At 46.8% G+C, this 25,862-nt stretch overlaps 2 long non-coding RNA genes across 2 annotated transcripts; both read right to left on the bottom strand.

The window, feature by feature from the left end:
• Window positions 1-1,645: 1,645 nt before the first annotated feature.
• On the bottom strand, window positions 1,646-22,860 carry LOC136309470 (uncharacterized). Its single transcript, XR_010726275.1, has 3 exons — window positions 22,748-22,860; window positions 9,761-9,816; window positions 1,646-2,173 (listed from the first exon to the last, which is right to left on the bottom strand). It is a non-coding gene; the product is annotated as an uncharacterized lncRNA (long non-coding RNA).
• A 387-nt stretch (window positions 22,861-23,247) lies between these two features.
• LOC136307988 (uncharacterized) lies at window positions 23,248-25,413 on the bottom strand. Its single transcript, XR_010726029.1, has 2 exons — window positions 25,194-25,413; window positions 23,248-24,752 (listed from the first exon to the last, which is right to left on the bottom strand). It is a non-coding gene; the product is annotated as an uncharacterized lncRNA (long non-coding RNA).
• Window positions 25,414-25,862: the final 449 nt, after the last annotated feature.

The raw sequence follows: 25,862 nt of genomic DNA, 5'->3' as shown, positions 1-25,862 counted from the left end.
ACGATAGCAGCGTGCTGTGTGAATTAGACAGTAACCTCTCCAAAGGTAGAGAGAGGGGCCTATGTGCCCCACTGAGATAAATTTTCATCCCTAACAGTGCTTAGGCTTGAAAAAGTAGGTGGTTTTTAGTTAGTTACATGACTTTTTAAGTTTTTCTGTAGATGATGCAACCCCTATGACCTACAAGAAAGAGTTGAATGAGAGGAGTTCGGACACCCTCCCAATTCTCCTCATTCTGCAGGCTCTTAAATCAAGGACTGTACCCCCAAAATGCAGGGCTACCAGAAAAAGACTTATAGATTATGCCCACCAATCCATCACTCACAAATCTGGAGATTGAAGCCTCCCAAAGAGAAGTGATTTGTCCAGTATGACGTAGCAAATTAGTGCACGGTGAAGGCTGACTCTGACCCTCAGGCAGTTTGCTCAGATGGAGGGAACAATAGACTTGGATTCAAAGACTTGTGCTCAAGTCCTTGGGCACTGACAACGTCACTGGGGAGAGGAGACAAGACAGGAACAGTTAATTCACACTATAAGGTGGAATGACTGCCGAAGACACCAACACAAGCAGTGTTATACACATATGTATAAATCTCTGATCAGTCACCTCAGTAAAGGACAAATAAGCATTAATTTATTTTCTGATTATAAAGGGGATTGAAGAAAATACAATATACCAGTCAGTCAGGGTCTAAACAAGACACAAAAACCACCTAGTCATTTGAACGGGAGAAGTTTAATACAAATAATTATTAATTACCCACTAAGAGAATACAGTAATGGCAGGATATGAAGCAGCCCCTAGCTCCAGGGCTGAGGCAGAGAACCTAAGGAAGGAACAACTCTGGAAGACACTTGCACTTGCCAGAGCAAAGATCCCAGATCTGACGTGGTTTGCGATGGTGTTGCTTTGGCCCACAATATGGTGGAGAAGCTTCTTGAGGTATGCACCTCGGGGTGCTGGGGTAAGATATCATGCCCCTGAGGCTAGTGTGGCTGAAACACACTGGAGGTGAGAGTCACTGAGTGTCCCCCACTAGTCACCTCCTGCTTTAACGACAAGACTCAATACCAGAACCAGGATGAACAGCCCCTTTCTGGTCCAGTGTCTCTCCAGCGCCCTCTACTGACACATGTTACTATTGTGTGCGTTGGCAAGGGAACAGTAATGGCGACCAAGACTGGACGGATAGGTGAGAGGCACAAACTGATAACTAGCACATACAAAAAAAAAATGTAAGAAAATAAATTAAGATCACCAATAAGGCCAATACCCCCTGAAATTTCCTGTTATTTCCAAATATCAACTCCTTTCTAAAATTTTTATTTATTTGGAAGGGGGTGGTATTTTTTGATAGATTTTTTTTATATAACTAAGATTATACTTTATATATGATTTAACTATATTGGTTTTTTCCACTTAAAATCATAATATAAGTAATGCTTCATATCATTAAAATTTCTTTAATGTCATTTTATTGGGGGCATAATATTCCACAATGTAATACTTATTTAAATAGCCCTCTAAATCAATGAGAAAAAACACAACACCCTCATAGACAAAAGGGTAAAAGGACATGAACAAAGGGACTGTTCACTAAATATAAACTATCAGCATTAAACAAAGAAGAGGCAAGGTTAGATCTATTTAATAATCAAAGGAAACTCGCCTTGTGATAAATAAAGCAAGGCTGAGCCTTCGCCGTGGTCCTGCTGGGTGGACTTTCTTATAGAAACATCCGAGTTACTGCTCAAGTCAGTTTCAGACAATGACAGATTCTTCCATTCCAAAACTTGTTTTTCTCCAAGTGACAATGACTGTAAAGTTGTAATTTTTCAAATGTGTACATTTCGTGTGAGTGTGACTTTGCTGAGTTCTAATGGGCAGATGGGAACCATACCGGCGACCTCCCTCTCCCAGGGTTGCTCCAGCAAGATGATTTGGAATTATTTTTGAAATGTCTTCCCTGGAGAAGGATTCCCAAAGGGCTGCTTCTAGACTAAACCCTGGGCTCTTCTTGGCACAACGCCTGTCAGGGTCAGGCCCTGGGAAATGCTGAGGGTCCCAGCAGGGGACATGGGACTAGAGAGAGAGGCCAGCTCCAGGCCCAGGACTCCAGACTTACTTCTGCTCCGGCCTCCGTGCTGAGCATGACCAGTCTTGGTGACTCTGCTGTGGACAATGAGAAGCTGTAAAATTCACTTACAAAGATGCTGTTCCCCGCCCTTCAACATCCATTTACATTCTGTCCTAGTGGAAGCCGGATTTGGAGATGACCAGTGCCTTCGCTAGATGGCTATATGACCACAGATAAGTTACACAGCTTCGTGAATGCTGACCTTCTCACCTGGAAAACTGGGTCAAGGCTTGTTTTATCTATATTATCGGATTATTGGGAGAAATGCAAATAATTGCAAGGCCATGTGCAGAATGCTTTAGACACTGAAACAAACCAGACATTTTGGATTCAGACCCTGTTTCCAGAGTTGTGTGTCCTTGAGAGAGTTTACTTAACCTCTCAGTGGCCAGTTTCGCCATCTGTAACATGAAAATAATTGCTTATAGGGTTATTATGAGAACTAAATTATACGATACATGCAAGCACCATCACGAGGCCGGGAACTCGTCTTGTTATTAATAATACTTCCAGTTAGAAAGTCCTACTATTTAAACATTCTTTCCTACATTCTCATCTTAATTCTGGCACATCTTCCATGCTCTCTTATTCAGTTCTACCAAGCAGCATTTTATAATTTATGTTAATGGCACTTTTGATGCCATCGGACACAATGAATGGCAATTTCCAAGCATAACTCTCATCTCTCTGAGGTCTAGGGCTATAGTCTCACAACTCTCACTCATTCATTTCCTTATTCAACAAATATTTATTGAGCACCTACTAGGTCCTACACCTTGTGCTAGGCCCTTGAGAAATAATTAGAACTTAAACTCAGTCCCGGTCACTTACAGCTCAGTACTCAAGTTCTGACTGGAAGACAGGCAAGTTCACCAGTGGCTTCATAACTGAGTGAGAGATAAGTAGGCAATGAAATCAAGAATAAGGTTCCATGGGAAATAAAGTGAGACGGGATTAGTTCTTCCTAGCAGGACTGTGAAGATTCCACTGGGCCGTTTGAGCAGGACTCTGAAGTTGCTGGCAGGGGAAGAGGAGGAGGAAGGAGATTCCAGACCAAGGGAACAGATGGTTCAAGGGCACGGAGGTGTCAGTGCACGTGACCCATTCAGGAGAGGTTGGACAGTTGATTCTGACAAAAGCTAAGGGTAAATAAGAAAGAATGGCTGCAAACAGTCAAACGGAGAAAAAGTCAAGGACCAGAAGAGACTTTGAAACTACATGAAGGATTTGGATGTTTTCCTAAAAATGAGGCGTTTGAAACATGTGGCCACCAGGCAGACCCGATCTAATGAGGTCAGCGCCTTTAAAGTCTGCCGTGATAGGCAGGAGCCACCTCCTTAGCCACAGAGCCCCCCCCCCCGCCATACTGTCTTACACCAAACCCCTTCCCACCTATCCCCACGGAATCCGAGTCTGCAACCCTGCTTCGTCTCCGTGGGTTGTTCTAGAGTTTATACCAGGTATTGGCTTAATCAAACCCCTCTGGAAACTAGGAAGAGAAGAAATGCTATGTAATAGGTGTAAAGTTGTGGATGGAGAGAGTAGCTAAAAAGCTATTGTAACAGAATTTAAAAAGATATAAAAAATATATACTGTATAAGCATTTGCAAGGATGTGGAGGAAACCAAACTCTCATATAACGCAATTACTGGAAGGAAAAGAGACTGAGGCTGTGTTGGTTTTGTATCTTCCATCCACAACATAGTGGCATCACTGCCACTGTCACCCCAGGTGAGCAACTGCCCTTCTTCTCCGGGCACTGGGCGCCCTGCTGTAAGAGACTTAGCTCAGTGCGTTCTCCCAGCAACCCCATGAGGAAGGTCTCATCACTCCTCACTCTTTACAGATGAGGATCTGGGAGCATGGAGGGATTGAGTAACTTCCTTCTATTTCCTCAGTGCCAGGACTGAACCCCCAGGGAGTCTGGTTCGAGGCCAAGCTCCTATCTTTAATGCTACTGTGCTTCTTACCTAGCACAAGGGAAATTCATAAGCACATGTTTAATAAGTTGGCCTTGGAGCGTGGCAGTGACTGTGAGTTGGTTTGGACAGGAAAAAAAAAATAGAAAGTGAATTCTAGCCTCACAAGTAAGTATGTTATAGTGGGTTTAGGAGAAAGGCCGGAGGTCTTTGTTCCAAGATGACCAGTGACCTGGTTGCTGAGCTGGGTCTGTGATGTATCCTCTAAGCACCACGGTTTTCCCATGAGCCCGACACCCTCTGAGCAAATGGTCCCATAACCGCTGTCTCCTGTCATGTCCATCCAGCGGCTGGTGGGATTCCCCAAGGGGCACCCCGTGAGGACAGGTGGGGCTCTCAGGACGGAATGGATACACACTTAAGCAGTTGGCAGAGAGGGGCTTCTTCCATTCCCTTTATTAACTCCCAGTGACTTCCATTATAAAAATGAAGGTGCATCCCCCTGGGATTAAACATTTGGCCCCACTACTCGACAAACCTGACCTGTGTGCAGGAAATGAGTCCTTTCCAATCAGCTGTTTCAAGAAAAAAACAATAATGGACGAGCCGACCCGAAGGAATAATGAGTGTGATCTTCAGAAAGCAATGCTGAACCACATAAAACATTCAGTGTGTGTGCGTGTTGGGTGGGGGTGCTTTTTAGAAAAAAGTAATGGAGAAAGTAGGCCCCCCCAGAAGGAGTGGAGGCGAATGTGGACATTCACGTATTCAATTACTTTCCTCGTTCCTTTGCTCATTTATTCAGAGTGTGCTTGACACAGGCGAGGAGAAGACAGGCTGGGGGACACCCGAGGAGTCACATCAGGAGGACTTGTGCAGGGTGGACGCAGAGGGGTTGGGACAGAGTCACTGGGATCCGGGGTTCAGCATCTGGGAGGCAGCACGGCGGGGACTCTGGAATTGGACGTCTGTGGGCAGGAACTCTGTCCTCCGGCTGGCCCGCTGTCACCCTGAGCAAGGCACTGACCCTCACTCTACCTCAGTGTCCCCATGAATAATCCAGGAAGGACAGCAAGCAGTCTCTGACACAGAAAGGTCCTTATAAGGGTTGAATGAATTACTGTTGGTACGTCACTTAGAAACGGAATATAAATGCAGTTCTGCCTTCTGTCACCTGTAAGAGCTTAGGGGAGAGACTGACACAGCGTATAGAGACAGACAACAGGGTGGGAATGGCAGCAGGGACCGAGGGTTGGGGAGGTGAAGGAAGGTGGAGGGCGTAGATGGTGATGGAGGCACACTGGATTTGGGGTGGTCAACACACAACGCAATGTACAGATGATGCATTGTAGAATTGTGCACCTGAAACCAGTATAATTTTACTAACTAGTGTCATCCCAATAAATTCAATTTTAAAAAATTTTTAAGAAAAAAAAAAAAAGAATTTGGGGAAATTTTTAGTTTACTCATCTATAAAATGAGTGATTTACACATCTCAGGATTCAATATATGAAAATCATATATGCATATATATTTCCTGCCATATAGACATCACCTATGTCTGTACATATATATATAACATAACCGTATGAAGTGCCTGAGACTGCTCTACACCCAGAAAACACTCAATCCGCTGTGTTAAGCACAAAGTTCAGATCTTACTAGCCATCTACTTATTTGTCTAATTTAGATAATTTTGTTATTTTATTATTATTTAATAGGGAAAGGGAGACTTTTATATCTATTAAAAAAAAAAAGATTCGCAAAGCCCCTCTCCTGGGCAGAGCGCTAAAACTCCATAGTGGAAAGAGATGGGTGCTGTGCTGCGGGCGCTGACATTGTAGCTGATCGCTGTGGCTGGGGAAGGTGAGTCGACCATGGTGTCCTCGTAGATGCGAAAGATTAGAGGGAAGAGCAAGCTGGTGGGGAAACCTCTTGAGGTCAGTTAGGGGCATGTGAGGGTGATCGGAAGCATTGACAGGAAGACATGTAGGTTGGGGACTGGAGGAGAAAAAATAGGGTTTATTATGGATTGGGAGCTTATTAGGCTATAGATCAGAGACAGCGAGGTCGCCCAGACCTCACGAATAGAGTGAGGAGCAATAGTTGGTTAAGAACAGAACTCTCGATTATTCGAAATTTGAAGATGCAAATAGAGGAGAGGCGGCCATGACAGACCCTGAGACAGGTCAGCCAGGGGAGAGAGCCGGGCTTCCACAAGAAATAGGGGCCACAGAGAATGGTGGGATGGACACGCTCATGTGCTTGCAGCCCAGAAAAGTGGGCCTGCACCCACAGCCCAGGGAGGCAGCCTGGTGGTGTTGCATATGTGTTGTGGTTGCTGGACTTTGAGACACTTGCCGGTGTCATCACGAGATTCTTGCTGTCTGAGAGCATCTCGTTTCCTGAAAATTGCTCACAATCTGCTCGTAACAAGTCCTTCCTTTGTAGTTTACTAAGAACTCTCTCTGGTCCTGTCCTCCCCTCCCCCACCCCAGCCCGGGATAGGGCAGGGCTGTGATCATTATCGCCTGTTACAGATGAGGAGGAAATGGGTTCAGAGAGGTTAAACACTGTCAGAGGCCCGGCAGATTTATTGACATCCTGCAACAAACTTGCTGTTCCCTGCCTGACCCTGACCTTGGAGAATTGTGTCTTCTGAAATATATTTGCAGAAATTATGCTCTACAGGGCCTTTGAGGGGCATTCTGGATCCACATGACCCATGACAAATGGGGAGTTCACTTTTTTAAATCCGTTGGAAAGTGAATAAAGAAATGCATGGGGACTAACCCAGGTGTCGGGGCATTTCACAGTGATGGAGAGTGAGAGGCAGACACACATCACTGGGCGTCATCACATCCCACCCCTCCCCCACCCCCCACAGACAGAGCAGGCACGCTGAGTCCCCAGGGATGGCCAGGGCAGAGCCGACACATGCTTCCACCCCTGTGGGGGCTGCATCTCCTACATCCTAGGGTGTGGGCAGGACTCAAGCCGTCTCTCTCTCTCTCTCTCTCTATCTCTCTCTCTCTCTCTCTCTCTCTCATCTCTTGGCTTCACATATGGCTGCTGCTGACTTAGGACCCCAGCCCCCACTCTGATTCCCCTCCGCCTGTCATTCAGCCGGACCTTCTTATTTCTAAAGTCAGCGGCTTCCCTAAAGCGTAGAGACACAGGATGTCATAACTCAGAGGGCAAACAGCAAGGAGCCGGCGGCGTGGAGGAGAGGAAGGAACGAGACGGTGCTGGGTAGCCAAGAGGGGCAAGGAGCCGCGAAGAGGCTGGAGCCAGGCACAAGGGCAGCCGCATTTGGTGTCCGGTCAGCACGGCCTGTGTAAAACCCAGTGTGTGCGCGGAGGAGGAGGAGTTTGGAAACGAGGGAAAGCAGAGCAGTGGAGTAGAAGGAGCTGCATGCAGCCCCTTACTAGACAGAGATGGTCAAGAGGAGGACGGGAGCAGCTTCCACGGGACCACGGAGTGCCAATCCGTAAACCGAGGCTGAAGCACTTGTGATGACTGACGCCCATAGAAAGACAGAAGATGCTAGGATTTGCAGGGTGCCTACCCACAGCCAGGTGGAAACAGTGTCGGGAATCTGGGTGCAGAGGCCTTTCACATTCTACAACCTGGTGGGCCTGCAAGCTGGCTCAGGTCAGGATTAATGAAGACGCCCTTGTAGCTAGCGGCCAGGTCTCAGCTTGGAGGAGCCGGGGGATAGCAGACAGGGCCCCAAAGAGGGGCAGGAACTGGAACCACTCAAGTCTCTGGAGAGAGCCCAGGGTCCCTGCTATCAGATGTCCTGGAAGGGGGTTAGCAGTCCCTGCTGGAACTCCCAATTCAGTGTATAAAGATGTGTGGAGTTGTCCTGGTCCTGTTTCATAGTATCTTTAAATGAATAGGGCAGACATTTGGCTGACTGTGACTTTGAGCACTTAAATTATGTCAGATAATTATATTATTTTTCTATAAAATGTCAAGTTGTAGATAGCTCACTTCATTTCTAAAACACATTTTTATATACATATATAATATAAATAGATGTATCTATAACATATGTATACATCCAGAACTATAATCAACATATAGAAAAGTACGCCAAACATACATACATATATTACTCACTGATTTAGGTTGAAAACAAATAAGGAAACACGGACCCATGTTTGGGCTCTCACTGGCCTGCATGCTTCCCGTACAGATCTACTCTACCAAAGATGACACCCTGTCTCCAGCCTGCCCAGCAAAGCCTGTGCAGGTTCTCTCTGTGTGCACAGAGGGGACCCACAGCCCTTTGCACTGGCCATTCTGCTGTGCAGTTCCTGAGAGGTGAGCCCTGTGCCTGGACGAATGTCCTGAGCCCGTCTGATTGACTGATGTCCTGCACATCATCCTTCTGAGCTCTGAGGCGGTAGCCAGTGTGGGTTGCGGGGGGTGGGGGGGGGGTGTTCCACAACCTGTATGGAATCCTGGTCATGCAGTTTCCAATAGACTACTTGGCACCCTCGCTTATACAGGGCACCGGGCACCTTGGAATTACCAGTCTGTTTCCAGGGTCTTTCGAGCCCGGAGTCTGCTGAGGCTTGGGATGAGAAGAGAGGTGCAAATATTCCTTTGAAAATGTGTGCAAGGTTTTCAGTATTTTTCTGGAGAGATTCTTACAGTTACATAATATTCCCACACCCAGCCTTTCCCCTAAAAAGCTAAGAACCTCTCTACTTGAATGCAAGTTATTAGAGGGCAGGAACATTGATCTTCAACTCGTATCCATACCAGGATGTTTTGTCTACATTCCCAGCCATCATCCAGTGGAAGGGAAAATCGTGGTCAAGCCTACTGTTCCTCCACTTTGTGACTGGGTGACATTTTCAAGCTCTCTGAAGCCTGCTTTCTCAGCGGTAGAGCACAATAATGCCCACTGCATTAATTACATGTGTAAGTGCACGTCTGCCAGGGTACTTGGCTCATTAAAGATTTTGGCAAAGTCCAACGATTTTCGTCTCTTCTCTGAGATGGGGAGGAAGATTGGACTCAGCGTGGTTTGGATTTTCAGATTGGCAGCCAGTCTGAAGTTAAGGCTTGCTATAAGATGCCAGAATGGCCACAGAATAGGGGAGCAAGCAGGGTATCTTTCCAGGTCTCTCCTAATTAGTACATCTCATCACCTCCAGCCAGGTGCAGCCAGAATACCTTTCTCTCCCAACAGACTGAACCGCAGCTCTATACAGGGCCCTCCTCTGTGGCCCTGGTCAATTCTGGCTGTGGTCTGCCGTCTATCAGGTTTTGATTTACTACCTTAAAACAGTACAGATGTTTTAAGGGCATGAGCTCTGTCTGCATTCACTAATGGAACGGGTATTCAATAAATGCCAACTGACTTTAAAGTTCTTAATAATGAAGTCTATGGTTGAATTCAGCCTGAAATTATAAGTACCGTGGTGTATATAAAAGCCTGAACAGTTGCCTCTTGAAGGCAGACACATTTCATCAGATTATCCAGTGGTAAGAAATGTTCATGGTGAACTCCTGAAGGAAGGTCTACCTCTTGGTCGTTGTCAGGTGTCCTTCTGTCCACCAGCTACTGAATAGATACGCATTTCAGGACACTCATCAGACCCTCCCGACCCCTGACTGTTGACTTACAGGTGCTAAATGGACAGTGTGTCCAGTGATTGGTTTCCTGTCCCTCTTAACACCCACCTGACTTATGCGCGGGCCCATCCGCTGAAAGGTCGTTCCTGTCTTGAGTTTCTCTCCTACAGAAGAGGAAGAAAGCGTATCAGCTAACAATTCCCAGGATTTGATTTTCAAGCATATAATCATCTCCGCTGGTAGAGAGGGCAGACGATATTAGTTCATTACTCAACAATATTTACTATTTATGAATACATTTAAAGAGCCAAGTGTTGAACAGATTGCTAATTATGAAAAATCTCATAATGTTTTCTCAAGAAGGAAGTAAAAAAAAAAAATTCTTTTTATCTCTCCATTTTAAATGGGGAAACCTGGTTGAGAGAGGTCAAAGGTCTTGGCCAAGGACACAGCCACCGAGCTCAAACCAAGCCCAGGCACGCCCGCCTGCACAGCCTGTGCTGGGTTAGGGTAAATTTAGCCCAGTCAGGTGTCTCATTCATTATCATTAGAGGATGCTGCCAGTTTTAGACTCCGCTGTTCTTCATTATTAAATTCTACTTCTGCACATTGATGTTATCTCTAGATGTCCTCCCAGAGTACCTGGGTTTTCCAGTTCCGATTTTAAGTCAGATCACACAGTGGTTTGGCAGGCTTTCTCCAAACCCTGGCAGAGTTTCCATTGCCCACAAGATGGCGTTGAGGGGTGAACCAAAACCCTCAAACCCTCCGGGTCTGGTTGTCCTCGCTGCACAGTTCCACCGTAACATATACGCACTGTCGTTCTGCAGCAGGATTTGCTAACAGTTTTGGATCATGGCAGGAGAACGTATCAATTACCTGTCATATGATAAGTTCTACATTCAGTGCTTTGCAGCAGAAGCCCTTGGCGTTCCCTGCCAGGTGCTGTAAGGACTTGTTAATTGTGCACTCAACTAAATTGAGTTAGTTTAACCAAAAACTCCTGAGGAGCCCTGGTCATTTATCTTTCTTCCTTGAGTTTCCATTCTAGATTGACAGTAGTAGGTGCTCAACCTGCTAAAGAATTGATGACTAATATTCTCAACAATCCTTTGAATGCTGACGTTCTCTGGAAAAAGTTGAGATAGATTTCATATCCAAAAAAATAGCAAGGTTGCCATGATAGTTGAGATTCTGAGAAGGAAGGAGCAGGGTCTACTGAAAGAACACCTTGTCCAGGAAAACCCTGGTTCGCAGCTTTGGAATCCCTGAACAAATCACATGAGCCTCAAGGTCCTTGTCCTGATAATAATTGTGTTTTTCCTGAATAGTTAATACTACCAAAATGATCAAATGTGCTAAGGAATATAAGCTATGATGCAGAAAATGTCACAAAGCAGAATATAAAGAGAGCATGTAGTACCTTTAATAGGCGACACAAAATATGGTCATATAATAAGATTTCAGAGCCGACCTGAATCTCAACTCTAACATTTATTAGCAGTGTGATCTTAGATAAATCACGCAATTCTATGAACTACAGTCTCTATATCGATAAAATGAGGATAATAACAGTATAAACTTTTTGGAGTTTTTTGTGAGTTCTGAGATAAATACAAAATATTTAGTATAATGCTTAGTACATAGTTAGCACTCAAAGTGGTATTGCTAATAATATCAATATTGTGTACATCTTAAATGTCATGTATATTGTGAGCTATGGTATTCCAGGTGTGGCTCATATCAACTCCCATGAGCCAACTGTGCTCATCTTTTCTTAACTGTGCGCTCAGTGACATACCATCGGTATCTTGAAATCGGCCATAGTGGGAGTTATTTACACCATGGAAATTGGCACACACTGGAAAAAAACTGGCAAATGGCCTGGACATTTGAACTGAAATAGATTTGGGAAACCACCTCTCCTATTGCGCGTGACGCGACACAGAAGGGTTGCGTACAAGTCGGAGTCGTTTGCTTGTTTTTCCCGAGAGTCAGTTTTCCAGAGTCCCGCTGGTTATGAATATTCAATGTGTTTTAGTTTAAGTCACCAGAAACAGTTCTAAGATAGAGATTTATATGCAAACGAGTTATTAAGGAAGCACTCTCAAGTAAAAACTGTAAGGATGTAAGGAAAGCAACATAAGGCAAGAGAAGGCAGCAGGCAAAGATGTGGACCCAGCTGAAGGCTCGTCTCGGCCTGACGCCACAGCTGGCTCTGCAGCCCGAACACCCCGCAGAGACTTCCCACCTTGCAGCAAGGGGGGGTCAGGCTTTTCGACCCCCATAGGACTTGGCCATTGTCTGCCGACCGCCTTCTTGGGGGGGGCTGTAGCTTCCCAGGCATTTCTAGACAAGACAGCCACTCATCTCACAGTAATTCTGTTAAGAAGCATTGGCTACGAGTCACCACCACCCAGGATTGCTGACTTAGGGGCACCAGCTCAGTAAAGGAGATCTGAGCAGGATGCTAACAGCATGTCCTGCAATATGAAAACAGATCATCGTCCTGGACATTTGAACTAGAATAGATTCGGGAACCACCTCTCCTATTGTGCATAATGCAACATAGAAGGGTTGTTTATTCAATCAACAAATATTTATTGAATGCAAACAACATTCCTGGTAATGAGGAGGATGTTGGGATTTAGGGTGAATACAATCAGCTGTGGGTTCCGTGCGCTGAAGGGGTGGGCAGTCTGCTCTGCAGACAAACTTTCGCCAAATGCTCCCACAGGTAAACATACGTGGACAGCTGCAGTGGTTGCCATGGAGGGGGAAAGGGACACAGCTGTCTTGGGTCTAAAGAGAGGGGTCTGCTAGACTGGGAGGCCCCAGGGGACTTCCTGAAAGCTGTGACAAGTGAAGGAGCAGAAATCCGAGAGATAACTTAAGAGTTTTCCAGGTATGGGAGTGGGGTGGATCTAGAAGGGGAGGGACAGACAAATGGGAGGCGTGGACCTTCCCTTGACTCCGCCTTCAGGACAGGCTCCCCTGAGTGGGGTGGCCCTGCAAGCCCAGGGGAGCTGAGGAAGGAGGAAGCAAGGAGAGGGATCTGTGTCCTTCTGAGAGTAGTACTTAAAAGGCAGGCCGGCTCTCCTCTGCTCCTACTGAAATTCTAGCAAGCTCTATTTTGAAAACAAGGCTATTTTTAAGCTCTTCATTTTTCTAAGATTGGTTACTTTCTGTTTCTCTTTGAAGCTTAGAAAAGTTCCTTCTGAAAAATCCCTGACTGATTTAGCTGTGCCAAGGAACAGGGAGGGGGTGTGTGTCCTTACTAAATCCTGACACTAAAGGGGGAGTGATAGGTTTATATATATTGATATAAACAAATATGGGCATATATGATGCATATAAATGTGTGATCCTGTGAGCTCATATGTGTATGTGTGCATGTGAGCATGCGTGCTTCTGTGCATGTCTGAGTGCACGCATGTACGTGTGTGTGTGTGTGTGTGTGTGTGTGTGTGTGTCTGCTTTGGTGACCTGGCTAGGATGTGGAGAATGGAGGTGGGGGAGGAGAGTGGACAGGCAAGTCATGCAGGGAGGAGGAGGAGGAGAAGGGGAAGAGCTCATAGCTGCTGCTCAGCCCATTATTAAAGAGAAACAACATTCCCAGCAGGAGGCAGAAGGGCAATAAAACCAGTGGCTCCACAATTTATGATGCTAACTGAGATTCCATAGTTTGAAGCTAGACTATCCCCCAAGCAGCAAGGTCAACAAGCCGGCAATGCCCAGGCTCCCCAAGAGCTCCCCTGTGCCCACCTATTAATCAGCCCATTGCGGAAAATGCACCAATGAGCTCGGCTCTGGAAACATCATTAATAAGCACGGACAAGCCAAATTGCTAAGAATTCCAGGATAAGGGCAGGAAGGCGAGGGGGGAAAGCATTTATATACACATACGTGCGTGTTTGTGTAGGGGGGTGTAGCCTATTATGTATACGGGGCCATCTATTACAGAGTCCATATATAAGTGTGTCTATTCGTGTTCCGTGTAGTTTATATTATAGGAGAACTTCTCAAGCTTTTAGAACCTTGCCAGATGAAATTAGAGCAATTGTTCTTCTGTAGAGACTTTGGGAAATTAATGATGTCCGCACGCAGAGCCATGAGAAAATAGAAAAAAAAATTTTTTTTTAAGTGCCCAGTTTCCAAAAATACAGCTGCCACAATCCCAGAGAGACTGATCGGTTTAGTGGCCAATCTGGAGGCCCATCAGTGGCCCCAAACTATCTTTTGGGTTATTGCAATTCTGAATGGAGCTTTAATCAGCTTAGCCCAGCCCGGACTCCACAAGCCTGCGGGCAGAGGGCATTTTCCTACAAATCCTCTGGAAACCGTCTCCTCTGCTGTAAAGAAATGGACCTGCTCTCTCTCTCTCTCTCTCTCTAGCTCCATCCTGGAGTGCAGAGCTTCCTTTTTTTATGTTTAGGAAAGAGAGAACTGGCAGAGAGGAAACCCATGCAATCTGAATCCTTAAAGATCACTGTCTTGGTCCTAAGGCTTCAATATTATACAGGACTTTGGACCCCAAGTTGGAAAACTTAACCCTAAAAATGTGTTTCTGTTTTAATGTTCTATCATCAAAACCTTTCCTGGAGTCTCTGTTCCCATCAGAGACCACCCTGAAAAGGAATTCTGTGTTACTTTTGTCACTCTACAAGTCCCACGGGACAAGTGTTTGGCCAATATGGCGACCTCCCATTCTGATGGCTTCGCTCATAGAATGCAAGGGGGTGGGGGAGGAGAGCCTGGAGCTGGGTCCCCGCCTTGGTCGGATGAGCCAGATGGTCTCCAGCAAAACTGCTGCTGGCTCGCTTCTGCCCCAGGCTCTGGTCTTCCTCCAGTTTGGAACAGGAAGGGTTTTTTTTTTGTCAGCAATCACCCCCAAAGGGTATTTTCCTATTACTTAACAGACCTCAGGAACAGAAATGCTGTCTGTTTTCCCACTTCTTCAGCTCCAAGCAGCCCTGCCTTCTATTTGGGAGAAATCCAGGGAATTTATGATATGCTGTGTTTGGTCTGAACGATAGAAAATGGCTTTGAGGTAGCATCTTAAGGGGCTATTCTTGCTACAGTGTTCAGGAGGGCATATATATATATACAGTATATCCTTTTGCATCTGTGTGTATGGAGGTGCTATATGGAGGGTATTTTAAGTGTCATTTATTGAGCATGTACTATATGCCCGCATGATATTATAAGTAGCTACGCCCATCATACAATATCCTTTGATGAAATGGAAACTCAAAAGGTGATTTTCCAAAATCCCAGAATTGATGAGTACAAGAGCTGGGGTATTAGCCCAGGTCTGTCTGGTTCATGGCAGGTTCTGCATTCCCATGAGTCCTGTTCCACTGTCATCAAATATCAAAACCTCTCCTAGACAGAGAAAAGACAGGAGCTCAAGTAAAACAAGGTTCTTCGTGCTGTGTCTCTGTGTGATAAGAAGATGGAAGAAAGGGGACTTCCTTTTTCTGCTCCAGTCTTTGCCAAAGGTCCTCACCTTCCTGTTTGAGCAAATGCAGAACGCACTGACTGAACTACCAAGAATGAAATTTATTCGTTCCATACCCCAAATGCATCTTGGGTGGGAGCAATCACCTGACGTAAGAGAATGGCAATTGGAGGACCAGAGACAGCCTCCTTGTAAGAACCATGCTCAGTACTCAGCCCAAGTCCCAGTGCCTTGTGGAGTCCTGCAGAAGGCCGGGTCCCCTGCAGGCACAGGCACACTGCATGCAACTTCCTGGGCGGGCGTCCTAGGAATGGATCCTGACTCACAGACTTCCCAGAGAGAAAGAGACACAAGTTGTGGAGCCACAGAAGATTGAGCAGATAGTGTCTGCTGCTGTTGTTGCTTTCTTGATCTTATTAAAGCCGGGAGGGAGGATCCATTGTGCTCCTAATGGCCTCTGAGATGTGAGTTATGTTCACTAAATGGAAGCATTTTGGTTTTAATTAAAAACACAGACTCCCTGACCTTAACAAGATGAGCTGGAGAAGGAGGAACCCAAACCCAACCTTTAACGCAGCTTAGGGGGAAAATAAATAGGAGTCTTACCAAACAGTTCCCTGACCTTGAACAAGCTATATTATTCTGCTGTGCTTTGGTTTTACCATTAGTGGGGCTGGCACTTAATAATTCTTGTTGGCCTAATAACGGGGTTTTCCAACCCAGCTGTAAGCAAGGGCTTTGGCTACCATGGTGTCTTCATCATTCATATTGCCCCTCAGAAGGAATGGAAAGGCCACTAATACCCACTGAGAATTTATTCTGTGCTAGTTCCCACATGAGGTCCATTATAGGCATTAACCCAGGTTCATCTTTATCCTACTCACCTTAGCCCCACATTTAGACGAGTTTAAGAGAGGTTTTGAATGTCCCCTGACCTCAGACAGCTCTGAAGTGAAGAGCAGCTGTTCGAAGCCAAGTAGGTCTGAAAATGGTCGTGTTCAGGTCTTCTCTGAGCCTTGGCATCACATGCTGACACTCACACCAGAAACAAAGGATGATTCCCCTTGTGTTCAATTTAACTGTCCTTCTCCGTCTACATTACTTCCATTTTCAAGTGGACTCTACTCACTTAATTGGGCCAGTTATTTGTAAGTTAATATCTTTATGTCTAGTTGTCCACCTATCCCCATTTGTCTAAGTCTAAAGGCCTACAGAGGACATTCCTACCACCTCTTTCTCATCTGAAGTTAAATGCCCCATATCTGACTTGTCCTTGGGCCTCTAGCTGGGTCCAAGGAAGCGAGCAGATGGGCAGTGATGTTGTTTGGGAGCGGCAAATGAGCACGCCTCACCCCGCACTCCCAATCCACTCCCTCCCCCCCACCCCCGACTTCCCATTTCTGTATTGATAAGTTGATACTCTATCACTAACGAAGGTTGCAGGGCCAGCGTTGTAGAAGTCCTCCCTTAGCCAGGGCCTGGGCTCAGGAACTGCCCAGATGATCCCATAGTCACCCATGGAGGTCGCTTTCAATTTAAAAGTGCAGCAGTTTCAAGAAGGGGAAATTAACTCAGTGGTTGTCTATCAAAAGTCAAGTGGTCATCAGTCTCTTTAAAAACCTTAGTTATTTAGCCTTTCAAGAGAAACAAGCCACCAGTGCCTATAGGAGAGAAGACAGAAACCCTCTAAGTGTACGGGGGTGGGGGGGCTTCATCACTCAGCTTCCCTCTTCCACCTGCAGGGTTTGCAAGGGTCTCCCAACCATTTGCATGCACTCTATCAACTTGAACTTATCTTCGTGCAATGGAGTGGGAAGCTTCCGAGTTTGGAACCATGCGTCTCTTACTTGACTGTGTACAGAGACACAGCATAGCTCAAGGAAGCATTGAGATTTTAGAATTTGATTTTTGTTGTTGTTGTTGTTCTTTGAGAACAGCAGGCTCCTGCTCTGTGTGGCTCTATCCGGTTCCGTCTGGCCGCGCTCTGTCCTCCAAAATAACTTCCCTGGTCGGGTTCTTCTTCTCCTTTCTGAAGCCAGGCCCTTCCTGCTTCTCCTCTGGTTTGCTGGTGGCACCCCATGATGTCTGTCCCAACTGTTTATAATGACCTCCCACGGGCTTCTCGGGGTGGGTGACTCAGCACTCTGCCTTGTTTTCCTTTTTTTTTTTTTTTTTTCTTTTTTAAAGAAGTCAGATATTTGTTTAGCATAGTTCCTTCAATATCCTGGCTGCTGGAGGCCTGTGTCTGTTTCCCAAATATAGACAGCACCTCCAGCTCCTGGTGTGAAGAAGTAAGATTCTAGAAGTAGAAGTAACTGGACGTGAATTCCACCTCAAGAGAGCCGTACTAGTCATCTACCCTCTGTGAGCCTCAGTTTTCTCATCTGTGAGTAAGGCTTGTGCCAGGCATTTCACTGGGTGGTTACCAAGGTAAAATAAGGAAATGAATATGGAAAGCCTAAGGCAGTAGTACTCCCCCACTGGACTTCGTTTTGTTTTACTCCAAAGGTATTTTTTTTTTGTCTCGAGTAGGCAATCAACAATAAGTCAGACAACCTCCTTCCAAATGTCTCTCATATGCTCCCCTTTGTCTTCCGTCTCTGCCTCTCCTTCCTCAGCAAGGCCGTAGTGCTGAGTTCTAAACTTTTACAATAACCCCCCCAAGGGGGGGGCACAGCTCAGCGCCTCACCTCTGCCTCTTCTACATCAGGTTAAGTTCCCTAAATTGGACATTCCAGCCCTGCCTGAGCATCAGGACCCAACGCGTCCAGCTCACTTCTCACTTCAGGGCTGAGTGCTACCCCTCTGGAGTCTGTTCCACTCACCTGTCACCTGAGCTAGCTTCCACCAAAGCAGGAGCCCGGGGCTGCCTTGTGGCCAGATACTCCTAAGTCGTGTGGTCAGAGACTCTCCGTTGCACAAAGATTTCATCCCTCCTGCTCTCTGGACGTGCCATAATCTTGGCTTCCCTCTCTGCTGCTCTCATGGTCTTCCATCTCACCTGGTCTGGTCTTTGAAGTCTGTAGTATCTTTCATCCTAAAACACTGAAATGTCAGCAGGAAAAGGTTTTGACCCACAGAGACTAGGGCTTGAATTTTCATTTCTAAGGAATAACTTCTGCTGTGTCACCGAATTTCTCCATTCTCAGTCCTCCTGTGTATGAGATGGGGGTGCTGATCCCACCTCAGACCATACCATGGTGACTAAATAAGGAAACAGGGCCAAAGTCCCAAGTGAACGATACAAAGCACTCAACAAATACCCATCTTTCTTTCTTTCCACTTCCATGTTCCATCTTGTCTATCAGTAGATATGATAGTGTCCTCACTGTCCCCTACATTTTGTGTCATTCCTTTGCATCACCAACCCTCTGTTTGTCATGTTGTTTTTTTCCCCCACTGACTATATATATATATTAAACCAATCCACTTGGCAATGACAACAAGAACAAATAAAATTCAGAGCAAATACTTAGATACATTTGGACACCAAGCAACAGAGCACTGAAATGCACAAGGAAGCAACTGTAGAAATACTAGGAGGCATCAGAGGAAATGTACTCATAAGCTAAGGAGACTTAATCCCACCTTCCTCAGCCCAATATGCCTCAGCAGGAAATAGACATAGGCTGAATACAGAAAAGACTGGTTCTGTAAAATATCCATGTGACACTACAAATATTATCTGTATATGCGCCAATGCAAAAAAAAAAAAAATCTCAGTAAGTTCCAAACTCAGAAATCAATCAAATAAACAAAAAATCAATTAAACAACAAAAACAACTTTTTGCAGTATTCAGAGCCCAACTCAATGTCTTCCTCACTCAGAGAGTCCTTTCTGAGAGCTCCATGCAAGTCAGAACTGATTACATCTCTGAAACCTAATTGGCAGCGTCCTTCATTGCAAGGGTTTCCGTGGTTCCTCCATGGACCCCTCCCTTGTACCCTATCTTAAACCACTGCAGAAAGTTTGTTTTGGTCATTCATTCATCCATTCATTGGCTCACTTGGTCATTCACTCATTTAGACATTCGGTTCATTCACTTAAGATAGATAACTATCCAGAAGCATCCCTGATACTGATGCGTACTCCAGGAGTCATCCTGGGTCCATCCCATGGGTGGTTTGCAACCAGCAACTCTGTGTAAGCAAGCCAGATCGGTCTATAGGTATCAGAGTGTTCAGAGAAGAAAAGAGGATACCTGCTTCGTGAAGTAGGTGGAAATGGGCTTAGGGTCATACTGACTACCTACTTTGATATGTGAAGAGCACCTTGACTCCTGGCCTCCTGTCTGGAGCCACCAGGACCCAAATCTCCCGTGTTGCCTCTCAGCACTCACTGCAATAGCATGGACATCCCAAGTGGCCATGGGTTCTTTCCTGGTCGTCCCATCATCCTGTTTCTTTTTGCTTCCTCTGTCTGCCTCCTCTCCTTTGGCTGAACTTGTCGCCCACCCTGGACCAGCCTTGCTGATAAGGACCCCCTCCTCTGGAACTCTGGGAGTCCCCCTGTGCCTTATCCTCTTAGGCCTTCCCAGACCATATCTCTAACACTCACCACTTGCAAATATAGCTTTGCCTTCCCTGTGTCAGACCCGAACCAGGCAGATTCAGCTTCACCGGGAAGTAGGCTCTCAAATAAGTTGGACACTCATAGACCTGGCTTATGCTGCTGGGTTAAGTTTTTATCCACTTGGCAGGTAATTAGTCATGTACACGCCAGTTTGTGTCAAGGATCTTGAGTTTAGAGATGAGTAAGGCGCAACCTATGCCCTTCAAAGAATTTTCAGATTAGTGAGGAACATAAAATCCTTTGCAAATAATAATAATACATACAATACCACATGATAAGGGCTGGGATAATGAGATATACAAGTTCTCCGGCTTCCTCTGCTGGTTGGGAGCCACATCTGCTCCTAATTCTCACTCACTCTTTCACTCAACAAGTATTAATTGAGCACCCAATATATTCTAGGCACTGGGCAAGCAGTAATGAAAACACAGACTTGGTTTCCTCTCCCACAGAGCTTATAGTCTCATGAGAACGGCGGGTAATAAATGATGAAATGCGTAATTACAATGCGTAGTAAGTTAATCCATTCATTTAACAAAAAGTGAGTGAGAGCCTACAATGTCCCAAGCGTTGTTCTAAACACTGAGGACACAGTGGCAAAGCGGCACATGTTCACTAACACTCTCGGCTTTCTAGAGAGCAGTCAAGGAATACGACAGAGTTGCAAAGGCAAGTGCGACAACCTCAAGTGAGAGTGTAGCTGAGACGGAAAATGCAGTAAGAGATAAGGAGGAGCAGGTCTATCTAATTCTTAGAGTTTTCAGCAAAGGGCTCTGTGAGGACATTCCCATCGCCGGAGTGGGAGGATGTGGCAGTACTTCTACTGGGTTAAGTGACCGTGTCCCATTGATAAGTTCTGTTTCTCCCTGTGACGGCTTTCTACTCCATGAACTCATTCCTGAGAACCAGCTCACTCCAGCGGTGGCCAGCCCCTTCCACTCCCCCCGTCCCCAAAGCCATCCCAACCTGGATGTCACTCCGGCATAATCACGACCTGGAGATTTCTGGTAAACCCCGCCCACACCCCCACTTGTTGAGATGAGCATTTCCCACATCCATTTAAACCACTGGGACCCCTCCCTCCACCAATGGCCAGCTTTCTGGCTGGGTGCATTTCCTCCACTTCAACCTCAGCAACACCTCCCCATCCCGAGGCCCCATGCTTCTGAGGCTCGGTGTGCCTTGCAGCCGGCTCGTCCTGGCCAAGTTATGACACATTTACACTTCCCTGAAAAAGCAAAAGGCAGCAATATAGCTTCTGGAGACTTGATCATTTATGAGGTTTCAGTCTACTTGGACGGCCTACAAAGGAGAAAGGAACGTGGATTATGATGAGTGACGTGAAGTTAGTTCCCTTTCGCCGTTTACTAGCGGTACGTCTCAAGGAAAGCTGACTTCCTGCGCCTCGGTTTTTCTCATTTGTAAACTGGGAATTCCTTTTCGACTTCACAGCTTTTGAAAGATTCAATAAAATAAGTTAATTGAAGTACCTGACACATAATAAGTGTTCCACATTAGTTGGATCTGAAACTTCAGTATCCTCTTTGGTTATGCCAGGAATCAGCAACTGATGGCCTGTGGGTTGAATCTAGCCCGTGGCTTGTTTTTTATAAATAAAGCTTTATTGGAACACAGCGCACCATCAATTTTTAGATTGTCTGTGAACGTGCTTGTGCTACAAAAGTAAAGTTGAATAGTTGCCACGAAGACCACATGGCCCACAAAGCCAAAAATGTTTACTATTTGGTCCTTTACACAGCAAGTGTGTAAACCCCTGATTTCTACCCTAGTGGGCATTGTGGTTAAACAATGGAGTCGGGCAGCCTAGGTGTAAATGCTGGTTTTATCATTTACCAACTTTGGAACTCTGAGCAAGTTATATAACTTACCTGGATCTTAGTTTCCACCTCTGTGAAATGGGACTTCTAATTTACCCCATTGAGTTGTTGAAAACATTAGATGAACCCACCCAGTAAAGCATGCAGCACATTGCTGAGCAAATCCTTAGTGCTAATTCACGACGTGGTTATTATCAGGAATGTCATGTAATATCATTGTATAGGCTGCCCATGAAGTTTCTCCATCAACTGGGTTAGGGGTAATTTTTAGAATCGACCCGAAACCCCAGGATCCTGGCTAAAATGCTGTTTGGCATATAAACATTCTTCAAAGTACCTTGTGTGTGGCCAGGGCCCCCAGGATCAGGCTTTATCCCCTTCTCCTCATGGCTGCTCCCATCTCTTCCTCCTTCCATAGAACCTGGTTGCTCATCTGACCTGCTACACCTTTGGCAGGTATGAGTATGAGTCACTGCTGAGCCTAGGGCCTTTAGCTAGTGAGAACGACCTCCCGTCAGTCTAGCTTGGTGAGAGCACCTTGGACAGTCAGTGGTACACGCCACACACCTTCATTCCACCTTGAAGTTGACCACGTCAACTTGAAGAGGAGGCACATCTTCTAGTGACCCCTGTGTGCATTGAGGGCTTAATGAGCAGAACTGCCAGCTGAAGGTCATGGGCTCAGAGGACGACAGCTCAGGCAGGGAGCAGCCCAGGAACAGGTCAAGACCAGGCACCTAACGACCAGGATGAGACCCGGGAAACTGGAAACCCTGGGTGGAGGTACACGAAAGTTAACACGCAAGAGCCCCTGTTACATACACGGGCTAGGTGATCTAGCTTCAAAAGGATCAGGGGACAGCCAGTTTGGATACAGACCCAGAACTACTTTTCAAGAGGAAATAGACATCCAAAGAAACCAAGAAGAACAGAAGTGTGTGTGTGTGTGTGTGTGTGTGTGTGTGTGTGTGTATGTACTTTCACACATAAACATTCATGCTCTGGAGCCATTCAGGGGTAAGATGGCACAAGGCAGCGCAGGTCCATTTGATTCATCCACAAGGTAAGACTTCCAAGCTTCCTCCCTTATAGCATAATCACGCTATTCCTGTAGCAGCATAATCTTACAGAATGTGTAGGATGGGTTTCTTTTTTTCATTTGAAATAGCCTTTGTATAGAAAGTCTTACCAAGCTCTAAGTTCCATCAGCCAGATTTACTTACCGCTTGCATTGACAAATTCACAGCCTCATGTTAGCAGGCTAGCCCCAGATTCTCTGAGACTCACACCCCTCCCATCAAGAGGACAGACACCTTTGAGCAGCAATCAGAGTTCCTGAAGACTTCCCGGGTGAATCAGAAGAAGTTTGAGCAACAGCCAAGCCACCTGTGAGGAGTGGAGCCGAAGCTGCCCCCACTTCACCCTAAATGGATCAAGATATTTACCCTGCGAGCCAAGGCCCTCCGCACACGCCCTGGGTGTGGCACTACTGGGGAGCAATAGTCCCGTCAAGGAAGGTAGGAGACTGTGGAGTTGGTTGATTGGAGCCAAGAGGTTGTCTTGAGCAAATGAGAACACCTCCTTAAGATATAAAGAGCTCAGCCACACATCTCAAAAACTATGTCTGCAAAGTAAGATAACATTCTATCTTAAATATCCAGCTTGGCCCTGATGAACTTTTCAAACAGATAATTCAGGCACTCACTAAGGAGAAAGGAATCAATTGATTTTGACATCTCTGGCTTTATTATTATTTATTGGGGGGGCATTGAACCCCAATGAAGGACCTCCCTAATCCCGGAACAGGACGTAGCATATGGTAGGCTTTCTATAAGAGTGGGTTGACTTTCTGATTGAGTGGAATTCACTTTGGACAAAGAAACCAAAGTCATGAATGCATGACATGGAGCTGCTACTACGACATGTTGTCTCAAACCTATTTCTCCAATATACTCTTTGCTGATAGGAATTAAACACATGTAAATACAACACTCTGGTAGATTTTTCTTTTACTGATGCCATCTAAACAAATACCCATTCCATCTTAGAGCTCCATTAGCTCTGTGCTTTCATACAGCCTGCCTGCCTGTCTGTCTGACGGGCAGGCAACGTACTTGCATCATAGAAAGCAATCTCTCCGCAAACCTAGTCATACCCAGGGGTGGGGTTCAGTGTACCCAGGAACGTGAACTAGGGGCTCAGGGTGAGCAGGATGGAAGAGGGAACTACTATTGCCAAACTTAGCCAACTTTTTGAGAAGACATCAGATTTCCCACAAGCATGTGATTCATCAGTTAGATTGAATCCTCACCCTCGCCCTGTATGGATACGTGCATGGTTCCTTTGTTGGTGGCTGAGGGGGTGAGGGGAGGGGCGGGACCAGGCTGCAGAGAGTCCTTCTAAGGACCACGATGCAAGGCCGGCCCGTGCGTGACTCCTCTCATTGCATCAGGCCCGTGCGTGACTCCTCTCATTGCATCAGGCTCCGCCGACACCGGTGCTGCAGAGCAGAGAGGGAACGTGCAGCCTGGACCCCTGGTTCTTGTCGCCCTCCTTCTGGAGGGCATTTAACTACCTGGCACTCGGAGGTGTTCCGTAGTTGACTGAAGCAGAAACTTAAGGTAGGATTTAGGTTCCTGAACAGAGTGATGGACACGCTCCTCCCCGAGGCAGAAAGAAGGTCTGAGTCAGCGTTCAAGGTTCAGCCGTGAGTACTTCAGGCACCTTCCCTTTCAAGTACTCACAGTGAGTCTGTCCCGGGTATAAACTCTCCCCGAGTGCCCAGAGTGAGCTCAGAGCAGCGCCAGGTGACTCCAGAGGGCACGACCTGTCATTTCATTGGGTTTCCCCTGGTAGCCGCTCACACATGTCCTACAGGGAAGTTTCTGCCTTGGTCCGGAGCGAGGTGCCGGGGCTAGGGTGTTGAGCAGAAGCAGGAGGAATAGCTCAGGATGCAGCACGGGGGTAGGAATCATCAGCCGATCACGTGGACAAAAGTGCTGTTCCGACACTGAGTGAAAGGCTTGGAGGACGAGGACCAGGGCTGCAGGCAGGTTCTGGGAAGACGGGAGACTGGCTCAGGGCCGCGTCTCAGCTCTGCCGGCTTAGCTGTGAGACGCGGGCCAGATCATTCGGTCTCTCTATGCCTCCTCTGTGAAGCGAGGATAATGATAGTCCCCACATCGTGCCGCCGTTACGGGATTAGGGTGAGATTGTGTTGTGAAATACCTGGAACGGGGCAGTGGAAGAGTGCAGTTAAGGGACACGTGCTCAGGAGCCCGGAGAGGGGCAGACCATCACTGCCACCTGGCTGATGAGGAGGACGGAGTTCAGGGAGGTGTTCTGACTACCCTGAGGTCCCACCCTCTGCATCCAGGCCACTATACCTGCTACCCCCACCCCCGAAGCTGGCCACCAACTCCCTTTGCTGTGCCGCCTGCTCGTTTGGCAAAGGGACACATCAGGGAGGCCCAGCCTTGGGCAGGGCTCGCTATCACCTCCACAGAAGCAGCCTCGTTATCATAACACATCTCTGTTTAAGAAACATAAACCACCCTTTGGCAGCTTCTCAAGTAAATGTCAGAGGTAAGAAAGCGCTCCCTCCCCTCACCCTACTTTCCTGACTGGACTGCCAGCCCCAGGCTGATGGGGAAATACACAAAAGCTTACCCAACAGGTTTCCCCGACAGCCACGCCACGCCACACCACAGCATGGCACAGCTGCAGCGGGCAGGTCCCAAGGAGCCCCGGCTGGGAGGGCCCACTGTCCTGGCTGCCAGTGCCCCCTCTGACCTGGTGCCATGGCCTCCTTCTCCTCCTGTCTGAACCTGCTGCCTGGGAGGAGCTGATGTCACTAATCCCGCCAGGGGAAGCTGCGGGCCACCTCTGGTTCCCAGCAGCAGTCACCCACACCAGCTCCGCGGAGGCTCTGCTCCTCCCTGCTGGCAGTGCTCCAGCCGTGGCTGAGAGCCCAGCCTGGCCCGGTGGTGAGTGTCCCGGCAGGGCAGCCTGGCCCACGCATGACAAGTACCATCTGTACTTGGGTAGCCTGGCTGGGAGAGCCAGGCCAAAGAGCCAAGTTCCAAAGCTAGGTCTCCAAAGGACAGAAGAGATTAGATGGAAACTAGATGACAATCTCAGAAGAGGCCACACATCTCTAAGGAGTTATTCTAAGAAGAAATCACACCCAGTTCCCAAACTGTGAGCGTAAATGGCCACTGGGACAACTGTGAGCTGTGCATGCCCCACCGTTGACACTGATTAGCCTGCTTGTAACCCTGGACTATATCGGGACAGATCGGGTTTACATTCTCCAAAGATGCTGGGAGCTGAGGCCAC

Source organism: Saccopteryx bilineata, chromosome 6, assembly GCF_036850765.1.
Source record: "Saccopteryx bilineata isolate mSacBil1 chromosome 6, mSacBil1_pri_phased_curated, whole genome shotgun sequence".
Taxonomy (NCBI): Eukaryota; Metazoa; Chordata; class Mammalia; order Chiroptera; family Emballonuridae; genus Saccopteryx; species Saccopteryx bilineata.
Note: the sequence above shows the minus strand (reverse complement) of the source record. Positions and strands in the feature narration are given on the sequence as shown.